The 24,812-nt window shown below is 46.5% G+C and overlaps 1 protein-coding gene across 2 annotated transcripts in view; it reads right to left on the bottom strand.

Annotated features, from left to right (window-relative positions):
• LOC119451044 (fatty acyl-CoA reductase 1-like) overlaps positions 1 to 24,812 on the bottom strand; it is a 57,833-nt gene that overhangs the window by 32,232 nt on the left and 789 nt on the right. The window lies entirely within an intron of this gene.

Below are 24,812 nucleotides of genomic sequence, written 5' to 3'. Positions count from 1 at the left end.
CCAAGACACTGCAGCACAGGTCAGGCAAAGGTAAGGCGCAAAGCAGGAAGGACAGCCTGACCCACGCACTGTGCAGCAGTTTGGACATATGAATAACAATCATGCCAAAAACATACCACTCTGGGACAGCTATAAGTTACGCTGTTATGCAGCTTCAACTGGCGTCGAGTCTATTGCGTGAACGAAGTTGTGCGCCGCTCGGTCCAAATCTGAAATCCAATCGAGCGGAAGGCATCGTCGTCAAGGGCGTGATTGCACAGGCACCATCGTAAGCAAGAAGAATGACAGAAGCTCTTTGCTTCATAAAATTTGTACGCTTGCATCAAATAATGTCGGTGCATTTCTCACGAACAGTTCTGACTATGAGGCACGCTGTAGTGAAGGGCTCCGGATTAATTTTGACCACCTGGGGTTCCTAACGTGCACTACAACGCCATGCATTTGCTACTAGACCAGACGAGTTATCGTTAAGAGGAAGCTTTAGATGGAGGAATCGTTGAGAACCACTGCGTCGAATTAGATGAAGTTTGTTGTATTTAAAAGAAAAAGAATATAGTGACACTAGGAATCGGAATATTGATTTTGGTCGTCAGTTTCTTTAATAATAGTTGAAAATGGCAAAAAAGCTAGATTATTGCTTTTATAACTAACTCAGCAATGCAAAATGATATCAATTCTCTAAACTTTACCGAATAATACATCTAAAGCCGACATAACTGGTCTGCCACACACCGCTCTCAAATGTACTATTAATGTCAGGACTTTTGCGACACCCTTGTAACAATTTAAGGAAGCTGTAAATTAATACACCAAATATGTCCACTTTCGATGCTCTAACGGATGCAGTTTACATAATTGCGATACCTGTCTGGTGGAGAGCTACGGACATGCAAACTTCGTGCGTTTATTTTTCTTATACCTCATTGTCGACATATCGCTACAAAATAAATTCCTAAATAGAAATTCTGCCTCAATTTAACATTTCTATGTTTCACGTGCAATTGAATGGGCAAATGAGAGTTGACCTCCAGGTAACGCTTCCTCTTAAAATGAAAGTCTGGTCATAATGAATGACAACCAATATACTTTTCGCGGTGCCTTCATCCACAGCAGTCACTATCGCCCAAGCGCGTGACCATTCGACAGCAGCGTACATTGAGGACGACGATGAGTGCACGTGTCACCAGGATACCTCTTCACCATCGTGCTTGCTTGCCAACAAAGCTGCATACGAGTTTTAACCGTCAACCTTGCTGCTCAGCGTGCATCGTTACCATGAAAATAGTCACCGCAGCACGGCCTTCGTCGCTGTTGTGGGCCCTGTCACCTCGAGTGTGCCTTACCATTCCGGGCACCAAGCAGAAGCCACTAATGTCGTCAGTAGCGTTGAAGCAGGCAACACTTGCTACTGCACAAAATCCACAGTGACCGCTCATACCGATGGCTCGGCCGTGCACTCTAGTTCAGGTGCAGTCTTCGTGCCGGCTTAATCTTGTTTAGATAAAACTAGGCATCACATTTGACATCGACGACCGCCGCCGAACTTACAGCCCTGCGTGCACCATTTCAGTTCATCAATCGGGAAGCACCCCAGGAATGGTCCTCCAACTCCGAGGCTTCTGTGTTGTTCTCGTTTCGAGACACATAGGAAAGCGCGCTGTACTACGCTCCACAAGCTTGACAACCATCCTCTGAGACCCTGGTCCAAGCGACGTCAGCCCGGGTTGCTGTAAAATTTTTAATGGATATTCGAAAGGCATCGGAAGTGATTGAAAAAGTCAGTTGCTCTTACTGTTTCTCCAGAGGAATTCTTTTCCCATCTTTTCCTTTCTCATCGACTTTACTGCCATTTCCCCCGTGCAGAGTAGCCGACCGGACAGTTAGTCCGGTAAACCTTTAAATGCATCTCCTCTCTATTGCTCGCAAAGCTATGATAATACAGAGCTGCCGGTCTGTGTCATTACGAAGGATGCAAGCACATGGGCATGCGACAACGAATGCGACAACGAATGCGACAACGAATGCGACAACGAATGCGACAACGAATGCGACAACGAATGCGACAACGAATGCGACAACGAATGCGACAACGAATGCGACAACGAATGCGACAACGAATGCGACAACGAATGCGACAACGAATGCGACAACGAATGCGACAACGAATGCGACAACGAATGCGACAACGAATGCGACAACGAATGCGACAACGAATGCGACAACGAATGCGACAACGAATGCGACAACGAATGCGACAACGAATGCGACAACGAATGCGACAACGAATACTCAGCAGACCAATGCATACGTATGATACGGGCGCGTTTACTTGAACCGCATTGTTGGTCATTTCGAACCTGGTGCATGAATAGAGACATAACTAGAGTATTAAAGTTATGAAATGACTCCATGAGGATAGAATGACATAACTTGCAGACGACGAGCGTACAACGGCTTCTCATACGAGTCGTTTGGTAGGCGTTTGAACCTCCGAGTTGACAGAAGCTATTCGGGGAGACCCAAGGCATATTAACCTCATGTGTCGCTTTCCTGTCTATACGAACGAATGTATAAAATATTCTGTATCGTGGAGCGGTGAGTAGCAGCAAAATGCACTTACCGCTCAAGTTGATAGTAAGGCGCACGGGAACCGCGAGAAAATAGACGAAACGCCCACGCACGGAAACCAGAGACCGCGAAAGATGTCACGCACTCCACCGAAGGTTCTTGTGGCAGGTTCAGAGTCTCGTGGCCACAAACAGGTCGCACAAGGTATCGAGACGACGCTTAGTTCGCAGGAGAAGAGCGCGCAGCACGGCCCCTGCGTGGAGTTGTTTCACCGAGGGCCACCGACCGCACTGCACGACTTGACACGGACGAATAAAGGACTCCGACCAAGGCGGAAAACTGGGAATTGCAGGCCTCCACGACATCGCGAAAACCTTCCTGGAAGCACACCCATTGTGATTTTGCTCTCCTAGAAGTTTTGACGCGGAGAGGAAGGTCCTATGACGCAAGAGGTCACACAGCTGGCAACAGAGGCCAGCGACGTGGTCTGTCCCGCTGCAAGAATGCTTTATCACCGATTAGGCATTGTCCCCTGTTCTTACTCGGCCGTGTTCGCGTCACGTAAGCAGTTTTTTCCTAAATGTACTCATACATTAAATAAACTGCGCAGGTTTTCGTCATCCGAGAGCACTGTCGCGCACACACAGCCAGCCAGTGCTAGAAATATGTGGATATGGAAACGTCACACGCTGCTAAAAGCGCCGGAGAATCGGCCTTCGCACGTTGTCTGGTGTGACCCTCGGAAAGCGCTTACAGATTATGAGCGAGCAGCATTTTACAAGGCTAAATACGAGTAATTGAACGAGAACTGTATTGCGCAAACAACATTAAATTACGCTGTACACGTTTTGTTCTGACAACTCGGGCTTTCCTTAATTGGAATCCATAAAGCGCTACATGAACGTCTATTTTTTTGTTTTCTTTCCTTTATTCCTTGCCCACCGAAACGGGGCCACCGCCTTCGGAAAAAGAAAGGCGAATTCACGAAGTTCCAAGGATACTGAACTGGACTCATTGGTGCATTCTTAGACGGTGATCGAACAGTGCTTCAGACAGGACGAAGCGAAGACAACAGCGATGCGTGTCGTCTTTACATAATCCTGACTAAAGCGCGCTCGATCAGAAGTTTCGCGCTTGCGACGCCAGCAGCGCAGCCGATATCGGTCGCAGGTTGTGAAAATCTCGGGTAAGACTCATATCTGTAGGTCCGCTGCGTGAAACAGGCATTCCTGGGCCCAGATGTTGTAGTTATGCCTTTTCCTAAGCTATTACTCTTCACGCTTTTCGCGTTTCGTCAGCCTCAGAACGACCCTACAACTGCGTTATCAACGGGATCCGCTGTACGTGAACGGTATATGGTAACATAGAATCGAGCGATAAGCATCGCTATAAAATTTCGGCAGCCCAGCTGCCGCGCAAATTAGCATCGCTAGTTTCAAGAGCGCGTCTCTTAGTGAAGCACAAATGAGCCATTAATGGAAATAAACGAGCCGATGTAACCTTATAAGTATGCGCGGCTGTCAAATCGTAATTGGCAAGCACTGTAGCCACAACGATGGCCCAGTGGAATTTGGCGTCGACAGCGAAGGCTAGGTAGAAGAGGTCGAAATGAATACAGGTAGGTGCAAATATAGTCGTTCTGCGAGTGATGAATTGTGTAGTCATTTAAAGCGGTACTGAACTACCCCCGGGCTTGGCGAAAAGAAATAAAAAAATCTTGCAGTACGCTTAAGCTTAGCCTTTAAATGTAGAACGCGATAGCGTTATCGGGACCCGTTCGCATTGCAACGCGCGGCTGTAGATGTGGTAGAAATGCTGGAAAGGGGGTTTGTGTTTGAGTTTCGTCGTAGCATAATTAGGTTTTCTCGTAGATTCAAATTACAATCCCACGCCGATTGGTAAACAGTCCGACGGCGAATCCGACGCCGAATGATAAAGTCGCACTTTACGATTTTCCTGATGGATTTCACTGAGAGAAATTAAATTTTTGTTCACCAAAACCTTGCACCACGTGGAGGGCCTGCGCGGTCGGGGTGGTTGCGGATTTTCTCCGCCACCCGCAACGCACGCCGGTTGCCGACGCCGGATTTTCTGCGACACGGGGCGCTTAACGCTGTCTCGTTAAAACACATTCAGCGGACGGCATACGCTGCTGTGAACATCTCGGTCAGATTTTGCACTCATGCGTGGGGCGTAGGACTGGCAAGCGGAGCGCGAATTCACCTTTCTCTCAAACACTCTTTTCAACAGAAGCCTGCTCCTCACTGCTTTCCGGCTGCTATATTTGGCCATGTAGCAGATTCCCACGACGGCTGTTATTGGCTGATAGCTGACAATCAAAAAAGGTGTCTGGATCTGTGCGCTTCTGCCAACTGTTACTGTGTTTTTACTGAAGTTTAACAAGCAGGCCGAATTAAGCGCAAATCTGCGTTTCGAATTCCGATAGCAATCACGTGCTTCCGAAAGTACGACTATGGTACTACCGCCGATTACCGTCTGTGAACGCTCGGCCGCGCCCACCCACGGAGCAATGAAACGTTGGCCACACTGCCTATCAGTGTCGCAGCCGTCGGGTCTCGCTAATTTGTACTCGTTTTGAACACTCAAATAGCCTTGAGCCACACGACACTTAAGGTCAGACCAGACGTACGCTTGCCAGCGCACGCTCCTGGCTAGACGCCTTGGCACACCGCTTCGTATTCAGCTATTGCGCAAAGTGCTCAATTTGGATGTGGCTACTTATCCGTTCATCAAGCTGGTGCAGGATCCGCATGGCATAGCACGGCCACATGAGCGCGAACGCGCACCGCAGCTCTGTCGTGCGCATTATGGTTAACCACTACAGTTGCACGTATACCTGCGTCTGTAACGTTGCGTATAGATACCGCAGCCACCGCGGCGTGACGCGACTAGCGCAGTCGCTAAGCTCTTGCGGCTCGCTGAGGACAACAGCGTGCTCTGATTGGTATCTGTGGGTAACGTGACTCAAGGCCCGAGTGCCAAAATCAGACGAACAGATCGTCTGCTTCCCGGGTTGCACACCCGCAAGCTGTGTCGCCATCATGGTCAACGCTCATTACGTTAGAAATTCATACGTTAGGACATACTCGTACGAGCGAACACGAGTATGAAGTTTGTTCGACCCACGGAAGTTGTGACTGTCGTAGAGGTAAGTGCGAAAGGAAATGTGCTACTCGTGCCACTCGGCGTGAGAACAGCCGCGCGCAGCTATCTAGCAGCACAACAAAGAGATCAGAGAGAGCAAGGAGAGGAAAGGTCAACCAGAAGAGCGTCCGGTTTGCTACCCTGCACTAGGGGTAAGGGAAAGGGGGAATAGAAAGAGTAAAATAGGGAGAGAATGAGTACACGTGGGACGATGTACAAGGAGACTATAAGCGGTCTCTTAAACCGGTGCACTTCGAAGAGATGAGACACCATGAAATCAACCTTCAGCTGAGGGACAGGCTCGGTTTTGTTAAAGCGCGTGCTTTTGTCTTTATTTTTTCCTTACGAAAGGCAGTCGACGGTGTCGGCCCTAGAAAGTCCACGTTGAAACTTTCAGGCCGGGCGCGCACCGCCGCCGCCAACTGCGGCTGCGCAGAGGACTTTCAACATGGCTCTGAGGCGGAAATAAACAATATAAAGAAGTCAAAGCGCGCGCTATCATCGTCCAATCGGAGATACAGGAGAGAGCGAAGCGGCGTTGATCAAAGGATGGCGGTACTTTTCTTATATAGGGACTAGGGACTTTAGGTTTTGTGCGTCGCAGGCGCCAAAAGCGGAAGTAGTGGTGCCTATGTGATCACCCAAAATCAAATTTGAACTGCGCGCCACTGTGACATTGAGTAGGCGGAGCGTTGTGGTTACACCCCCCCCCCCCCCCCCCTAGCCTCCCCCCTGCCTGCCGTAGCTTTCGCAGAGCAAAGCATTCAAGAAGGACCGGGAGCACCTCGAAGGGAATCACGAAATTGGCAAAAATTGAAAAAAAAAAACCACAGAAGCACAGTCAACGAACAATCACAATTAGGACAGCTTAAACGTAGGATAAAATCTAAATGCAGAACTGGAAAGATGATAAGGAAAGTGTGTGGGGATAACAGAAACAGTGAGGCATACACCGGAGCGCTTGATCGAGTTTCTTGAGCATGCCGTGCGAGGGTGTGCCAGAAGACACGGACATAATGGGGCAGCACTCGAGGTTGCGAGGAAGCGGGCCGCGTATGAGTTACTCGCTGCGCGGGTTCTGCAGTTTCTGAAGGAATGCGCAGGACGGTAGGATTACTTTTTGCCTCAGAGAAGCTCAATAAAATAAAATAAATAAACAAACAAACAAACAAAGATTGACCCGATTACTTCATGCCCACGAGGACAAGTTGAAATAATTGAACCGCGCTGTCGTACGTGCCCTACGGGAGCCCACGTTATCAAAACGGTGAACCCAGACTGGATACAAGCAGATAAGGTTTGAGCGGTTTCATGTTATGCTTGAATTTTACAGCTTGTTTTATTTATTATTTTGTTTATAGTATACTGCAGACTCAAGATCCAAGCAGGGTAAGCATAAAAAAAAAAAAAACGCAACAAAAGCGATTTACTAAGTCGTTAGAAAAAAACAAACATGTTATAATGCGCAGTCTAAACAGTTCCAATCGTAGGCGCGTGGGGGAAAAAAGCTCTTGAATGAGTCCATTTCGGGCAAAAAACGGAGTGTCGAGTATGCCTTGGTAGACTGCGTGTGTTACATGCGGTTACATACAGTGTGCGTCGAGTTCTAGCTTTTTCTTAAGTTGGTGGAGAAGTTGAAGTCGCTAGTTCTTCCTCCTTGTTTCAAGTGAAGGAATATTATTGGAATTCCTTAAGTTCTGATGGGGAGTCAAATGCAGGGAATTTGCTGTACGGTAGCTAGCTGGGCGAGTCAGTACATCTGCATATTTACTAATAGCGCGAACGAATCAACGGGGACAAAGAAACACAAACCGGAAACTTTTCTTTGAATTTGTTCGAGACCGTAGAAATAATAAATTCAGTGTAAGGGTCCCAGAACCCGCAGGCGTAGTCTAATTTTGGCAGAATAATTATGAAATAGGCTAGTAGTTTGGCATTAGGTGATTTCTTGAGTTTATATTTAAAAAAAAACAGCTTGCAAAAAGCGGGAGCGCATATGTTGCTAAAATGAAGATTCCAGGATAGATTGTTAGTTAGGGTAACGCCTAATATTTGTAATTAGCCCCCCCCCCCCTATTTTTTATGGATTAAGAGCCCAGTTTAGACGTATAGGAAAGTGGTGCTTTCACCGAGATATAGGGAGACGCAAACTTTTTTCCCACATTAATGATCCTTCCCCATCGTTTGCACAAATGAGAAATGTTAGCTCGGCTTGTGTTGAGGTCATCCTGGTCGCTAGAACAAGTGATCTGGTGACACAAAACGCAATCGTCTGCGAACAACATTTGGACACATGGGTTGACTACATTCACAGTACCATTTACATACAGTAAAAACAACAAACGGCCTAAAATACTGCCCTGTTCAGGAATGCCAATATTTCTAAGCGTTAATAATAATTTATCCTGATAATATTAATTTATTAATATATTAATTTAAATGCTTTGCTAAAATAAAATAAGTATGACCGCAATTATTGAGAACCAAAGCAAATGTATGTATAACTGAAACAAGCTGAGTACCTGTAGAATATCTTTCTGAAATCATGCTGGAAATTTGTTAACATCGACTTCTGTTTTATGAATTCATTATTGCATTTTGAAATGATGTGTTCAATCAGTTTACAACAGGTTCAAGAAACTAGCCAGTAGTTTTGTAATAAGACTGGACCACCATTTTGAACACTGGTACCACTCGGGCTGTTTTCTCCAGACGTCACGCAACTTTTAAGGCAAAAGAGAAGCGATAAATATGATTACCAGAACCTTTGCAAGACGCTCCACAAATACCACCACTGAAAAGATGGGGTAGGTGGTAAGTCGTCAGGACAACAAGAAATTTTAGTTTTAAGCTTAAGCAACATGAATATTATTACTCCTTGATAGTTATAAAGTTCACATCCCAAGCACTGAACTCTACGGCATTGGTCGTACATGAAGTGTTAATGAAAATACACTACTAAAATAATTATTAAAACTCTGAGCAATGTCTTATCTATGATAATACCATAAGCGGAAGTTTGCAAAACCGACCTCCCATTATCACTGAGATAGTCCCAGAATATATTCAGGGCCGTTTTGATGAAGTTAGGTAGCTTTATTGTGAAGCCATAATTATTTGATGTAGTGCACGCGGAAGGCTGCACTGTAGTTCAACTATGGCTGTAGGTGCTGCGTTTCTCAGTTCTAGTCATTTGCATTTGCGCTTGAAATGAATGATATCTCGGGTCATTTAAGGCCTACGCTTACGCACTTTCCTTTCCTTGTCAGGTATAAAATTGTTAATATAATAACGGTAAAAATTGTGGGGTTTTACGTGCCAAAACCACCATTTGATTACAAGGCACGCCATAGTGGAGGACTCTGGATTAATTTGGACCACTTCGGGTTCTTTACCGTGCACCTAAATCTAAGTACCCGGGTGTTTTCTGTATTTCGCCCCCATCGAAATACGGCCACCGTGGACGGGATTTTATCCCTTGCTTAGTTACAAAGAAGGGAACAAGGACGCAGACAGACGAAACTCCGGCACTGAGCTGGTGTTTTCCGCTTCTGTGCGGTACAACCAGAAATGGGTAATAAAACGCTGACAATCTTGTGATCCGAGATACTGCGCTCAAAGAAAGTGTTACAATGAATAAAGCTATGTGGAATAAACGCTAGGTCTAGGACAGAGCTAGAGGAGCCCTGCACTCGAGTTGGTTGATTTTACGACTTGACATGCGACAACGTCAAAGCATATTCACCTCGATACGCTTGGATATACTGCGGAATGTAGTCGTTCTCAGACAACGCCTGGTATATTAAAATCGCCCCTCAAAATGATTTTACTGTTCGGATACTGATGGCATACGTCCTTGCAATTTACTTAATTGAGGGCCACATGTATTTGTCTGGACATCGCAAGAAAAATACAAGTGTGGCTCCAGCAAGACAGTTTTATGCATCGACACTATTATATCAGTTAAATCGTGCAGCAAAACAGCACTGAACTGCTTTTTGAAGAACCCTGCAAATCCACCACCTCTAGTTAATCTACTTTGCGGAAAATACGCGTATGTGATGGAGAGAAAATGTCGTTATCGGCGATTTCATTGCGTTGCAATGTCTTAGTAATGATAGTTATATAGTGATAACAGTGATTACCGGCAATTTTGAATAATGCTGCCCAAGTTTGTTACGACATGCTTTCTTTGGGCGCAAGAAAAGAGGTCGACCACACCTGCCTCACCCACCTTCATGGGCTTACGCGAGACACAGAAGCAAATTTAAAATTTCACCCATAATTTCACTCATTTGCCTCTACATAATTAAAGCTATCATTCACTAGGAAAAAAATCTAGCATTTTCGCTGACAAGCAGTCACTCTTAACAATAGCTGCATTTCGATTTACGACATTTCGCATTCAAGTTTGCGTTGCAGTATCCTCCTGCGCAGAATCTCGTTACCACTGTTCAATGAAAGATTTCAATGTTAATTTGGTTATACGATGGAACTATTCCTTTTCAAGGCACTTTTACAAAACATGAAACCAGTCTGAAAACATTACTTTGTCAGTGTAAAAATAAGAACATTCTGATGATCGAAAAACATTTGAGCTCACTCAACCTCTCACTCATGCGTGAGGTCAACACAACTCTTACCAGTCGCCAACCTCACCTCGCTTTGTGAGGCATAGGGAAAATTGGGATTGCGGCCAATATTATGCGATGGGAACCTCGTGACCTATGACGTACGCACATTTATGGCAACTTGGGCTGACGTCGGCTGAGACAAGGGTCCCAGGATTCTTGTTTGCATAAGTGGATGGTAGTGAAGCTTGTCTGGCGATGTGCAGAGCGCTTTTCATTGGGTCGAGCGGAAAGTGCGCAAGAATATTTTGGCAGCTACATCTTCCCATTTGGGACAAAGTGAAGTGTCCGCTTCCTCTCATTTAGTTCACTCACGGCGTTTCTTGCCTGTTGTACGCCCTTTCTCAGTCATTTCAGGAATGTGAAAAACGGTCCATCGAAGCGGTTGGTCCATCCCAACCGCTTCGTGGCTTATGGGTCGTAATTTTTTTCTTGTTTTTCCGTGCCGTCAGGGTCGCCCAGTAAACACGGCAAAACAATCTGGCGGTCTGAGACGGAAAACGCGCAAGCTCAGCATGAAGGCGTGAAACGGCTTCAAGCGTTGGCGCACACGGAAAAGCAGAGACAGCGCAATGTTTTTTAAGTGGTTTAGCGCAATCTTGCCTTTTCACCCGGGCGCGCTATGTCAACAGGCGTGCATCCGTGTGTGCAGCGACCGATGGTGTCAGAAGAAAAGCGTGAACACGTGGCAGACGCCCTGAATGGAGTCTACACGCTAATTTCACCCTGCCTAATAAAGCGTGTCGACCCCGCCTACTTTTCGGGTCCCACGGAGTGCTTTGGTAGTGACCTCGTATGGGAAAAGGCGGTAATGTATCTGGACGTGTACTTCTAGCGAGGAGTTAGGCTTTCCGAACCTTAGCGCCGCTCCTTTTGCCAGTAGCCAAACATGTCGAACTCATGATTTCCGCAGCATAACTCGTCCCCTTCCCGTGCCCAGTTCGAACAAAGATGGCTGTCGTCTGTAATGCTGCCTTGTCGAAACTAGAAGTCCTTTTCTCGTTGGTTCGCGATACAAAAAGCTAGAACAAACGAAATCTGTTTTGGAAATACGAACGTGTGAGTGCGATGCACAGCACATTCTTGGTGTGCACCTGATGGCTATATTTATGGAACCGGCAACCTACGATGACGAAAAGGCAAGTAATGGAGCCTTCGCAAACACAGTATATTGAGCAGTTGGTCGCCCATACATGTTCTGTCGGTCGATGCCTCGTGTTTCCGATTGCTATTGAAACGGTGGACAAAAGACAAATCACGTTTATTGCGCAACGGGAAACAGCGGCAGCTATCGCATTTTGCTTGTCACACGCAGCCGTCCTTGAGGAGATGAGAATGCCTTTCACGTTAGCGCAATACCTGCATCAAGGCCACGTACTGAGAGGAACGCCCGTGTACAAAGACAATACACATCTGCTGGAAGAACCAGGACGCACCCGCTGGTCCAATCAGGCACGTATCACGGATTTACGCCAGACAGTCGCCGCAGAGTTCACCAGACAGAATGAAATGCGCCAAAAACGGAGACTCGTTCCGACCGCGGGCCACTCTTGGGTGAGCCAAGACGAGAAACACGTTCGACCATCGCAAGCGCTCTTTTTGCCGGCTGGGGATGGCTACAGACAGGAGGGAGGTGTCTCAAAGAATACACGTTGATATACAACAACACTGTTCAGGTCTACGCGAGGGGTATCTGCAATTGCGCTTGGACCCTTTCCGCACTACCGCCCGGATAGGCCCACAATTTCTGTTCGCACGTTACGGATCAACGCTCGACTTAAACAGCTCCGCTGTTAAAAAATGAAATATTCTGCCCGAGCAGATGCACTATGGCAGTACAATGAATTGGCGAAATAGATCAGCATGGCTGTGCAGGGAGCTGCGCACCGTACACCATGGTTATCGCCAAGTTTGATAAGTCGCAGTGTACAATCGAATGCAAACCGCACTGCTGCGATTCCGTCCTGAGAGTAATACCTAGACAAGCATGCGCATTTTGCGCATGCCGACGCACCGTCTAACGGAGGAATGATGGTCAGACAGAGATGAAAGACACGCGAAACTGTCAGACCACGATAACTGCAAATTGGTTGCTTCGATATGCCAGCCAGAGTGCGAAATATCTTCTGGTCACGTGCACTGGTCATGTGCACGCTCTCTTCGCACTTATTGTGTACGCACATTTCTCTCATGCGACAGTAAGCGCTTTGCGTTGCTTGTCCGTGTCTGGACGCCTACATTCTAAGGCGAAAGCCTTAGGTGACTTATGGGTCGCAAAATCCAACGACCGTCCCGCGTTAATGCAACGAAATTTAAGTGACGTCTCAGGTGACGTCTCAGACACATTAAGGCAACTTATGAGTAGAAGCAAGTTCAAAATTACTGTGGAAGCGACGAATATTGTCACATTTGTTAACGCACGCGCCAGTAAGCCATCAATTTCTTTATCAATAAAAGAGCTCGATTAGTTCTGTTCACGTTGAACGGACAACACCCTTCTAAATAATCAGTGTGGCCACAAAAGTGTCTGCGTGTAGTTTTCGCGGTTTTGTTCATATTTGCCGAGCAGTGCACACGTGTCTTATGACGTTTTTAGGAGTATAAGTACGCCTGCGAGAACTGTAAATAAATCTTGAAAGTTAGCGCTGCGTGTTTGTCTAATGTGCCTTTCTGCATCCCTCTCAACCTGCGTGCGCTACAAGGAAGTAGACGAACGAAAAAAAAAAGAATGAAAGCCACGACCGTTCTAACGTGCCATTAACCACGCAGAACCGCTGGCGATGTCTAGGCGACCGAAAGAGAGAACACGATAAAAAGAAGTAAAGAGAAAACAAGTAATAGGAAATAACAACGTATTCGAATGCGAATGTCAAATTTAATGTCTCGTGAGCGCGCAAGCTTTCGCCTTCACTCTTTTCAGCGTATGCTAAAGTGACTCAACTTTGTTCTAACATTACCAGCTCGTTTGACTGTCCTTACCATTTATGATAGCCTCGCAAAAAAAAAAAAAAAAAAAAAACACCTGTTCTGTGCAAGTGGTGTTTGAGAATAAGAGCGACTGACAGGCAGTGAGGACGTATCGCGCAGAGATCCTACGTGTCAGCGCTAACATTAGCTAAGAGACCGAACGCGCACACACACAAAAAATTAAGAAGCTCGGTGCAAAATACGATTTTAAGACTCACGGTGTTCGGTTGTCAGAACGCTGCACGACCGAAAATCGTAGGTCTTATAATTGTATCTTGCACCATGTTCTTAATTTTTTTCCTTGACCAGCTTGGCTAACGTTAGCTGGGACACGTGGTATAGAACGCTCTAGTCAAAAGGTGCACCAAAGAACGATTCCATCGAGTGCCAGAGCCCGTTCAACTCGCGGAGCAGTTGCCAGCGCTCCTAGTGATGCGTAATTGATGGCAAAAAACATTCGTTGCTTGCCTTCCCGCCCACATACAACGTAGTGCGCGCTGTTAAGAATGCCAGCCATGAGAAGAAATGCAGGACGCTGTGACCTGAAATGCGCACGCTCTAGTTGTTGCGTCCTTTCGCCTCTTGCGAAAGGCTGCCTCCCACACCACGTTGCACTACATAGCCACACCAGAGGGAGCTACGCATTACGCTACGCTATACACGTACAGGCACACAATAGCCGTTCTTTCCTTTCTCGGATGCGCGAGCCCTGTACACCTTAGGTCACGCAGCGTGATACCGCCTTGTCTCAGCAACAGTCCCAGCTGAAGCTGTGCGCGACCGGTGTCGTGGCTGCGGGCCAATATTTGCACTTGCAATCTGCCTAAGGCCGAACTGCGCGCTTTCCTGTCCTTAGCTCGAAAGGAGCAGCCTCTTCGAAAGAAAGCTCGCGGTGGCTCAGCGCATAGCGTCGCTCGGCCGCGGCCAGACAGGGGCCTCCAAGGCCGCGGTATACGCGGGAGAAGATTGCGTCCGGTGGCCCTGTTCTCGTTGCGTGGCGCGCCACCGGAAAGCGGGCCACGGTGTCGCAAAGCGCACCGACTCCGACGCTGGCCATCGCCCTGTGTGTACTACGTGCGGACAGGATGGGTCTTGTAACATAATGATTACGGAAATTTTTCATTCTCAGTTCTGTTAGCATCGTATGTTTACGCGATTTCCGCAGGGTTGGAGAGCAGATTTCGCGCATATACTGCGACAGTCCAACTTTCACGCTGGTTAAGTTACGCTTGAGCATTTATATTACTGGCAGCTAACATCGTTTCTCAAGATTACTGCGTTGGCCGACTTATATGCGACATTATTCTTTGACATGAAGCTTAGCCGCCAGAACTTCGCTCAGGAATATACGAGCTACTGGTTCAGAGCTACACCACCTGCGACGTGGCACGGTAGAGAAGTCGAAATACAGGGTGAACATACGCGAGAACTATTGACCTAAAATTTGAGCAGCTCGTGCGTCGAAGCTGCCGCGCTCATCTGACGTTACATGATGTTACCTTTTGTCAACACATGACCCCAAGCGAGCACATGACTCACAGAGTAAGTGTTAACCTCACGCTTAACGTTACGGCAGGCTTGGCGATCAAGCGAATCAGATCGTTCAAGTTGTTCGCACGACAACGGGCGCCAGGTAGCATTACTGGTTTCACGTGTGATGACAAGATCGCCAGCGTTTCGCTAAAAAATAATTGCTGTTGCTCCTGCAGCAACCAAAACGTGTCGTGGAAATCATGCAAATATTGCACTGTTGTCCAGCTGCAGCGCTTCGAAACAAAGGGTAGAAAGGAGACCCGGCTTTTTGGCGGAAGTTTCGCAAGTCTGGCTTCTGTGATGGAGCGTGGAACGCTTTGACCTCGGTTGCTGAGCACAAGAACTCTATTGTGTAGATATGCGCCTAAATGTCGACAAATGCGTGGTTTCAGTTCACTCACCAAAACTAGATTATGATCCAGTTAGACCAGTAAGTACTACTTTTCTATACGATACACGCTATACGATACACGCCACAGTGTCGAAACTACATGGGCAATAACCTTGAAGGCCAACTGCAACGAAATATTTTAGCTAATTTAGTTATGTCGGGTATGTTAGTGACGCCAACTCGCAAAGCTGCTGGGCTGCTAATTATGTAATTTTAGAGCGAAGCTTTATATGCCTAGGCGAAATGATATATGGCTAGGCGAAATCGCTTGTGTACAGAGAATTATCAGCATTGGCTCGAGTTTCGTCGTTTTCCGCAGCTGGCTCGTTGACGCCCCTCGGGTTGCGTTCGTGCTCAGCATGCACTCGTGCCACTGCCCCGGCGTTCGTCGTCGTCTTCCACAGCTGGCTCCGTTAAAATTCTACGCTGGCATCATTCCAGCGTAGAATTGCACTTCTGTTGTCGTAATGGGGAGGCCGCGTTTACGGGGGTATGAGCCATTGCTTAAGGGGGTATGAGCCATTCATTACCTTACGTAACGGACAGATTTAATCTTGAAGTAAGTTAATTTCCAAGAATCGCAAGCGGCAATGGCGGGCGGATGCTGCTAACCACGCCGCCAAGCAAACTCGAGACAACGGCGGACTGCGGGCATACCGTCGGCGACGTCGTTCTCTCCATCGCAGCCGAACGTGTGTGTAACCTCATAATTGAGAAATACTTTAATGAACCCTCGGGATTAACTGCTGTCGTGGCTAAGATTAAATATGCGATTAAACGAGCCAAGCCAACCCAATCGAGGAAGGTATATTTTTTTATAAGGGTGATTATTCTGCCATTTCTCAGGAATTATTCGCGCATTTGCCTGTTTTCGACTGTCTTGGCGAGAATGCTGATGTTATACAACTGTGGTCTCTTTTTAAAACAGAAGTGATAGAACTGACGGAAAACTATGTGCCGAGTATTGATTCAGTTAAGCTGAAAAATTGCAAGAAGCCATGGGTGATGCCTAAGATTTTGAGATTAATAAGGAAAATAAGACGAGTATATAATACATTTAAAAGAACACAAAGTAGTTATCAGTTCAACAGATTAATCGAGGTAACTAATGAATATGAAACTAAAGTACGTAGTGCGAAGGATCAGTACTTCAATCGATTCAGTGCCTGTATGAAAACGAATCCAAAGCTTTTTTGGAAATACGTGAAAGAATGCGGATCTGACTCAACCACAGTAAACGAGATTGTTCACAATAATCAGGTCTTATCCGATGGTAAAGCTAAGACATCTTGTTTTAATAATTTTTTTCATTCTGTATTTTTACCCAGAACAAGCTTCGGAAAATTACCTGAGAGGACTGCGTCAGTAATGCCATCTGTATAACTCAGTGCGAATAGTATCGAATCATTGTTAAAAAAGTATAGATGAAACCAAGACCCCTGGTCAAGATGGTATTTCTGTCCGCATATTGAAGCGCTGTGCCTGGCCAATCGCATCGTACATTTATCTTATGTATAGTAAATCTCTTTCTACTGGAGTGTTGCCTGAGGACTGGAAAATGGCACATGTGGTCCCTGTTCATAAGGGTGGTTCAAAAAAAGCTGTAAACAATTATAGGCCCATTTCTTTAACATCCATCTGCTGTAATATATTAGAGCACATTTTGTACAAAGATATAATGAAACATTTACTACAACACAGATTACTAATTGATAATCAACATGGTTTTCGCAAGGAACTGTCCTGCACAACACAATTGATTGAGTTCTATCATGACTTAGTGTCTGAGGTGGATGATAATGGGCAAATAGACTGCGTTTTTTTAGACTTTAGAAAGGCGTTTGACACGGTTTGCCCCCCCCCCCCCCCCCCCCCCCCCCCCATTGCTCATTTACAAACTTCATAGGGCAAATGTTGATCAGGAAGTCTGCAACTGGATCTCCAATTGTCGCAGCGTCGACAATGTGTTGTACTGAACGGTACTACTTCTCCTTGGGTCGAGGTCACATCAGCTGTTCCTCAGGGTTCCGTTTTATGGCCACTTTTATTTTTAGTTTATATTAATGATATTCCTGCCGGGATATGTTCACGTTTGCGTTTGCCGACGACTGCGTCGTGTACAGAAAAATAACAAGCGAATGGGACTCTTGATTTGCAGACTGACCTTACTAAAATTGTATCATGGTGTTAGAAGTGGAAAATGCAACTAAATGCGAAAAAAAAAATGTGTTCATGTGTCTTTCACGAAAAAAAAAGAAAAAAAATGAAACCTGTCATTTTTTGAATAGTAATATTATCAACCAGCAATTTATGTACAAACATTTGGGTGTGACGTTTTCGAGTGATTGTTCCTGGAATGCGCATGTGAATAATGTAGTTACAAAAGCTGCCAGAGCGCTAAACTTTATTCAACGTTATCTCAAATCCTCACCATTTATACTAAAAAAACACTGCTTATATTTCTTGCGTTCGTCCTATTTCGGAGTATGCGTGTTGTGTTTGGAACCCTCGCCAGAAAACCTTGATTGACAAAATCGAGAGATTACAGAACAGAGCGGCAAGGTTCGTTCTGGGGCGGTACAGGCGAGGGGAGAGTTGCACTCAAATGAAAAGCGAACTAGAACGGGAAGCGCTCTCCTCTCGCCGAAGAAAACTGCGTTTGAAATTATTATTCAAAATATATGATAACAAGACCGGAATTAACAGAGACATTTATCTTAAAACACCGCATTATATATCCAAAAGAACTGATCATGACCTTAAAATTCGAGAATACCGTACTAGAACTAACCTCTATGCTAATTCCTTTTTTGCTCGAATAGTAACAGAGTGGAATCAATTGTCTTGTGACCAAGTGTGCTGTGTTAATGAAGATTTGTTTTTTTTCCAAGTTGTAACCTCCCTGCTTACACGCCTTTGTGCAAAGCGGGGTATCTCTGAATAATTAAAAAAAACAGTGATAAACACCGGGGCCGCACGTTTCACCTTCGCTGGTTAACGATCTTCACGGAGTGGAAGGGCCGACGTATTTTCTTATTAGCAGCCCCAAAACGCGCGCACCTGGTGTTTAGTGTATGACCCAAGTCCCAGCGCGTCTCCTCCGAAATTTTCTATCACGTCGCGAGTACCATCTAATATTTAATGCCACGTCGAGAAGCCACTCGTTCTATGTCATGCATCACTACGGCAATGGCGGCGTATTTTCTTAGTTTTGTTGTCAAAAACGGCTACCTTGGGAGCTTTTTGGGGATCTCCTACTCGAATTTCAAACAAAAAATTTTGCACGGAGAGTCCTCTATAGCTAGAATATCTTAAACTAGGCTTTTTACACGGTTCAAGGTTTCGTTGGCCTTTAACTATTCAAGAGAGGCAGAATGGCACTGCGCTCAAAGTCAGTAAACTAGGGGATTGATTGATGAGCTAAATCAACGGATCATTACCGTCACTTAATGAAGTTCGGAGACCAAATCGTGCTGTTAGCTAACCGAAGGACGCTTCATAAGACAAGATACCAATAATAGCCGGCATATTTATGTGGCGTCCTCAGTGTGGGGCTGACGCAACAATATAAACGAAAACATTGACAATAATTTATTATACTCGAGTTTTACGTGCCCGAACAACGATCTGATTACGAGGCATGCCGAAGTGGGGGGGGGGGGGGGGGGCTGAGAATTAGTTTTCACCACCCGAGATTGTTCAACGTGCACCCAGTGCACGGTGTGCGAACGTATTTGCATTCTAGCCTGACGCAAGACAGCGATGATTGGAAATCGCTTCCGTCCTGCTGTGGATATGAAGGTGCTGCTGTTGGTGTTAGGCTGCTACTGGATTCATGTCAAGCAGAACATGTGAACTGGTAACGCGCGCAATGTGATGCTGTAATGTATACGCTGTGATGAACTTTACCCGAATAGCATGTGTACTAGTTATCGGATGTTATCCTGGATACCAACTCTGTGTAAATGCGTTCCGAGAAATGTGTCCTTAACGATCACCTCCGAGTGAACTAAGTGCTAAATGGTCTCGCTGTCCGAGGTGACGATTACAGTACGCAGAAGTAAAAAATTACCATCTTGAATTATGTATAAGTCTTTAACCTCTCATAGTTTTGATGTATTAAGAGTACCTTATTTCCACCAGCCTGGTAAATGCGCTCGCAGTGCCATATTGTCACTGTGTCAGCAACTAGTATTGCGGGCATGTCGCATCAAGTAGCACTGTCGCCGTGAGTGAGCGAAAGAAAGAAAGGCTTTCCAGAAAAGACATAACGAGGATAGTCTAGTTAACACATACTCGAAGTCTGCTTAATTTTACCTGAGGTTTTATTGTGGCGAAGCATTTGTGTAAAAAACAAAAACGTCGCCATCGCATCCTCTCTGCCTCCAGATGCTAGAAACAAGAGGACGGCACCTTGTACTGTCTACACGGATGAAGGCTCTCGCGGCGGTGAACAGCCAGGACACACAAGCCGATTAGATCAAACACCACCGACTTGTACAACGGCGCTGTTTGCTATCCACAACTACACTTTGTAGATTAGTGTGTCTTGAGCCTTTAACACTCTGGCCTGGGGATTAATAGAAAATAGACGCCGGTGAAAAATCAATTATGCATATTACGAGCTTCAACATTGCAAACCAACAAAATAGACTATAAGGTGTGCACCGAATTAATTTAGACGTGGTATACGCGCCCGTACTTCAGCGTCGTTGCACCATTTAAACGCGGTCGCCGAAGCCGAGAATCGAACCCGTGTCCTCAGCGCGCCACTGACCCGGATGACCACCAGGCGAAGGAGGTGAGAATAAAGCATAAATGCTCAGCTATGAAAATGGTAGAGTGTTCACACGCAGAATTTATACAAAGCACAGGTGCATACTGAAAAAAATAATGCAGTCGCACGATTAAGAAATAAATGCACAAGGACAACGCTTTTATTATGGCTTCGGAGGAGCGGGCCTACATCTCATTCACCACGATGAACTGCGCGAGGTGTCCAGACAACCTTACGCACCTTTTGTGGCCAAATGTAGAGATTTAGCGCACACCGGATGTGTACACCATAGCGAGAGTCACCCGACTGAATTTTTATCGCCCAATTTCTTTTACATATGCACCAGCACACAAGAAACTTAGGCATGACGTGTGCAATGTTCTACCAACTGAGCTACGGCCGTCCCTGCGTACACTTTCTTGTGTTCTTATGTGTATGGAGGTGTTTTTTATACAGGAAATAGCGAAGTTCTTATATTGTCCTACGAGTTACGATGGACATTGGGGTTGGCGACCTTAGCAATTCTTGACAGAAAACAATTCTGAAGCGCCTGCTTGTTTGCCTCGCAGAAGGGCAGCGCCAAATAGCGGTCTATTCAAACACCAACGTGTAGAACCGAAAGGACGTACTACATTAGAAACAATGCTAGCGTCACTACTGACAAATGGTTTCTTGAGCCTGAGAATTCGCTTTGTTCCCATGGTTCCAGAAGTGCACAGCTTGCCGCATACGAGGCTTAAAATCACCGGTACACATGCAGCGATCCAAACAAGGTCTTCACAGGAAGACGGAAACTTGTAGTGATCAACAGTATTTAATAAGAAGTGTTAATAGAGTTATGCAGATAGCATAACTGTATGAAAATCACATGCGCTGCGACATCAATCCAGCTGCGACAGTAGTCATTCAGCTGGATTTTTCAATGAGGCTAATATTACTTGCACGAGAAATTGAAATGTTTCATCGACTAATTAAAAACATTCATTAACTCTTTAAATAATTACTTTACGGCACTTATCAATATTTACGAATTGCAGCCGGTGAGTTCGCGAAGCGTATTCACTTTAAACAAAATTTGAGGATGACAGCAATTTAGAGATATTCATTCCATTCCAAAGTGTGCGACGAATGACGCGGGTGTTTCAGTTACTTTCGTGCTTCAATGCATAAAGCGGTGGTTTGTTAAAAAAGTAGACGAAAGAATGGTGCATATTTACGGCAAGTTTCACAGCGCACATCTCGAAACCCATGCGACTATTAGAATTTGTTCCTAGTGGATACCCTGGCAAGCTCACCGGATACGATCCACAAATTGCCATGTGTGCCGTAAAGTAAATATTTTAAAAGTTAATTAGTGATTTATTTCAAATAATTCGAATATGCATGTCGATTTCTGGTGCGAGCAACGTCCGCCGCTTAGAGTAATCCTGCTCAAGGACAGCAATTAAGCTATCTGCCACAGGCGATTTTTAAAAATTCTGTATATATGGTCTAAAAAGTTTAACAACAAAGAGGGCCGTTCTCTTACAGATGACGGCCTTCGATAAATTGTGTGCTGCCTTTTACACATTTCGAAAGGCCGTACACCTTACCTAGCGATAGACTGACGCGGATTGTACGTCGAAAACGCGAAGCATGATCCCGTACATGATTTTCCGGCCTGCGCCTGCACCATGGTGAACGGATGAATGTGCGATTTAAGTGCGGTGTAATGTCAAGAAACGAGGGTTAGGAGGCTCAGCATTCTCGGGTGCTACCTGGTGGTATCGGTGTATTGTTGCATAAGGCTATATAGCGGGTGCATGAAAATTGGGCACATTCGATCGTGCCAACCAGGATCGCCTGGGCCGCTAATTTGTAGCGATACCTTATGCTTTATTCTATACTAGTCTTATCATCCACCACTCACGGCCGGCTGATGCCGTTGATAGCGTGAGCGGGCCGTCGCTCCGACCACTGATCAAGCGCGAAAAGGCATAAGCACCGGAAAGGCATGGCTACAAAATAGCGGCCCTGGTAGTCGGCAGGCGCTGATGATGAATGCCACACGACGTCATTATCACATGCACAGAAGTGCGAGATTCTCGATTGCTACGAACACCTATCTTTCGACAAAGCTAACACGGAACCAAGCCATCGAGATTTGCTCGGAGTATATTGATCTTTTAGAGCGAAGCTGCCTATGGCTAGGTTGCGGGATTTTTTTGGTGTCCGCGCGGAAAGAGTCTCCCCTAAAAGTGAGAGTAAAAGAGCCAACAACAAAAGCAAACGCGTGGGAGCTCGGTTTAACGACCACCTGCGTATATAACGATGTGTCTTTGCCAATGTATGGCGTAGTGTGGGACGTATAGTGTGCGCCTGATATGGCTACCAATTTGGCGCCCCTCGTGAAACCGCGCCACTGCTGCCGCGTTCGTCGTCTGCTTCCACAGCTGGCTCCGTTGCCGCTCATCATTCGAACTTGTGTCGTCGTAATGGGGGAGGCTGCGTGTATGAGCGCCTTACGTGATGGACAGATTTAATAACTGAGGGGATACGCGAATGTGTGTGCGGACCTATCGTCAGGATGACCACCGATCAGGACAATAATTATGTTCGTACCTTTGTTCAAAATTCTGCGTCACCTCTGTGTCGTGCGCTAAACAGCTTCGCTTGTCATCCACCTACACAGAGGGGAAGGGTTGATTTTTTTTCTGAACATGCACACGGGAGCGCGTGGCCTCGAGTGCAGCCTAGCGGCAGCACAGAATCGCCGTGCGTCGCGAGAGTTCCCTTCGTCCGCTCGGCGCTTTTCCTTTCTTCGGTGGGGGTCGCAGTTACCGCGCACAGCTGCAAGATCAAACGCTGCGCTCCTTAAGCTTGCTGTCTGGCGGTATAAAAAGAATGCACTACCATTCTCGCTGTCATTTCTGCCTGCAATCATACCCGTACCGCAATTTAATAAGTTAAAGAAGAGAAACAGAGTGCGCGATGTAAGCGACATAATATTCATAAAGTTTGCGCCTGACCAAATGCTTAGTTAGAAACTTGGTAGCTGCTGGCTGCGATAAAGCGCTACTTTGATCCGGTGGTCAAACATCATTGGGCCGGAATCTCTGCATGCTGCCATTCTTCTACACGGGTGCTAATTGTAGACAACAGGCACGAAGTTCTGCTCCGATAATCTGCAGTGGCAGAATGAACTGTTTCACAGTGGCTCCTTTCATGAGCCCCGATATACATTTTAGCGAGGCTCCGTCGGCCGGCTGTGCAACTCGGCGTAGCAGACGACGATCGCGATGACGTGACGTAATGTGCGAAGTAATTATTTTACACTGCAGCCACTGAGCATGCGCAAAACATTTTGGGACACCCGCCACGGTTAGCGGTGCTGCGCGGCTAAGCACGGGATTTCGATGGAGGCGAAATGCAAGAAACGCCCGTGTCCCGTGGGGCACGTTAAAAATACCCTGGTGGTCAAAATTAATCCGCAGTCTTGCACAATGGCGTACCTCAATGAATTCGCGATTTTGGCACGAAAAACCCAAAAATTCATTCATTCATTGGGCTGGTATGCCACAGGCTTCCGTCAAAAAGATGAGCAGAATGAATCGCACAGGATGTTTCAGTTGCGGCAACGCCTTGAAGGCTTAGAGACATGTCAGCCAGCCAGTGAAATTATCGAAACTAAAACGGAAATTCAGTAGCCCGTGACGTAGTCATGAAAGAAACGCAGCTTCACTGTCACACACACTCACAAAATAAATCAGAAAATTTAATTAAAACATGGCTTAGAAGCGAAGCCTACGCACGTATTTGCTCTTTCACACGAGCAGGCCGTTGTGTAATTTGCAGGTGACCGTGTTAGCGTGTTTCGGCTTGCGTAACACACTGCCCGCTCTCGCATTCATTGCCAGGTCGCATGATCACTGAGCGATAGCGCCACGATTGTTAATAGGGAGCTCGGCGCCGAAAGGCACTGGAGCACCGATACTTCAGACAAAACTTCTCGACCAGTCGGCAACGGAGTACACAGTTGATTCAGCCATGCGCCTGCCCCATATACGTGCATTGCCACCAGTAAATCTCGACCACTGTTCCCAGTTAGCCCCGTTAAGTTGGTGCCTCGAGCACATATGATGTAAGCAGAGAGCAATCGTCGATCCAGCCGCGAGCCCGATGTCTGCCTTCGATAAAGCCAGGCAAGCGGCGCACCCTCCCCCCTCCTGGGCCGGTTGCGTCACTCGGTCGGATTGCAGGCCACGGCGCTCCGTGGCCCCGTGACCGCGTTCGCGGCGTCCCCGGCACAGGAGGAAAACGGCCCCCCCCCCCCCCCCCCCCCTCACGCGCCGCTGCCGAAACCAAGTGCGCTCTGCCGCTGTCAAATATTTGTCCGCCCGAAAAATATTTCGCGGTCTTGCACGCCTGAAGGAACCCGGCTGCTAGACCAGGAAGAGCTGGGGAGTATGTCACTCCAGACGACGGCGCGGTCTCCAGTTAAAACCATTTTGCAATAAAGCAGCTCTCGCAAGTTCGTTAACTGTATGCGCGCGGTCGCACCATGTAGTTAAGAGCACCACCCTCACGAGTAACTCGACTTCGACACGTTCAAACCAAATATAGAAGACTACCCAGTAGGTGGTCATTCAGAGAAAAGAAAAAAAAGAAAGACTAGTTTTTTTCTTCTCGTGTATTTAAACTCGTATAGATTGTACCGGAGCACATCGGCACCAGCTCTGTGCCTGCCAGTGTGGAAGAAGACGTTGACAATCTTGTGGTTCGCGCTAGGTCGGTTTTCAAC

Source organism: Dermacentor silvarum, chromosome 4 (genome assembly GCF_013339745.2).
Source record: "Dermacentor silvarum isolate Dsil-2018 chromosome 4, BIME_Dsil_1.4, whole genome shotgun sequence".
NCBI classification, from domain to species: domain Eukaryota; kingdom Metazoa; phylum Arthropoda; class Arachnida; order Ixodida; family Ixodidae; genus Dermacentor; species Dermacentor silvarum.
This window is presented reverse-complemented; position numbering and strand designations above follow the sequence as displayed.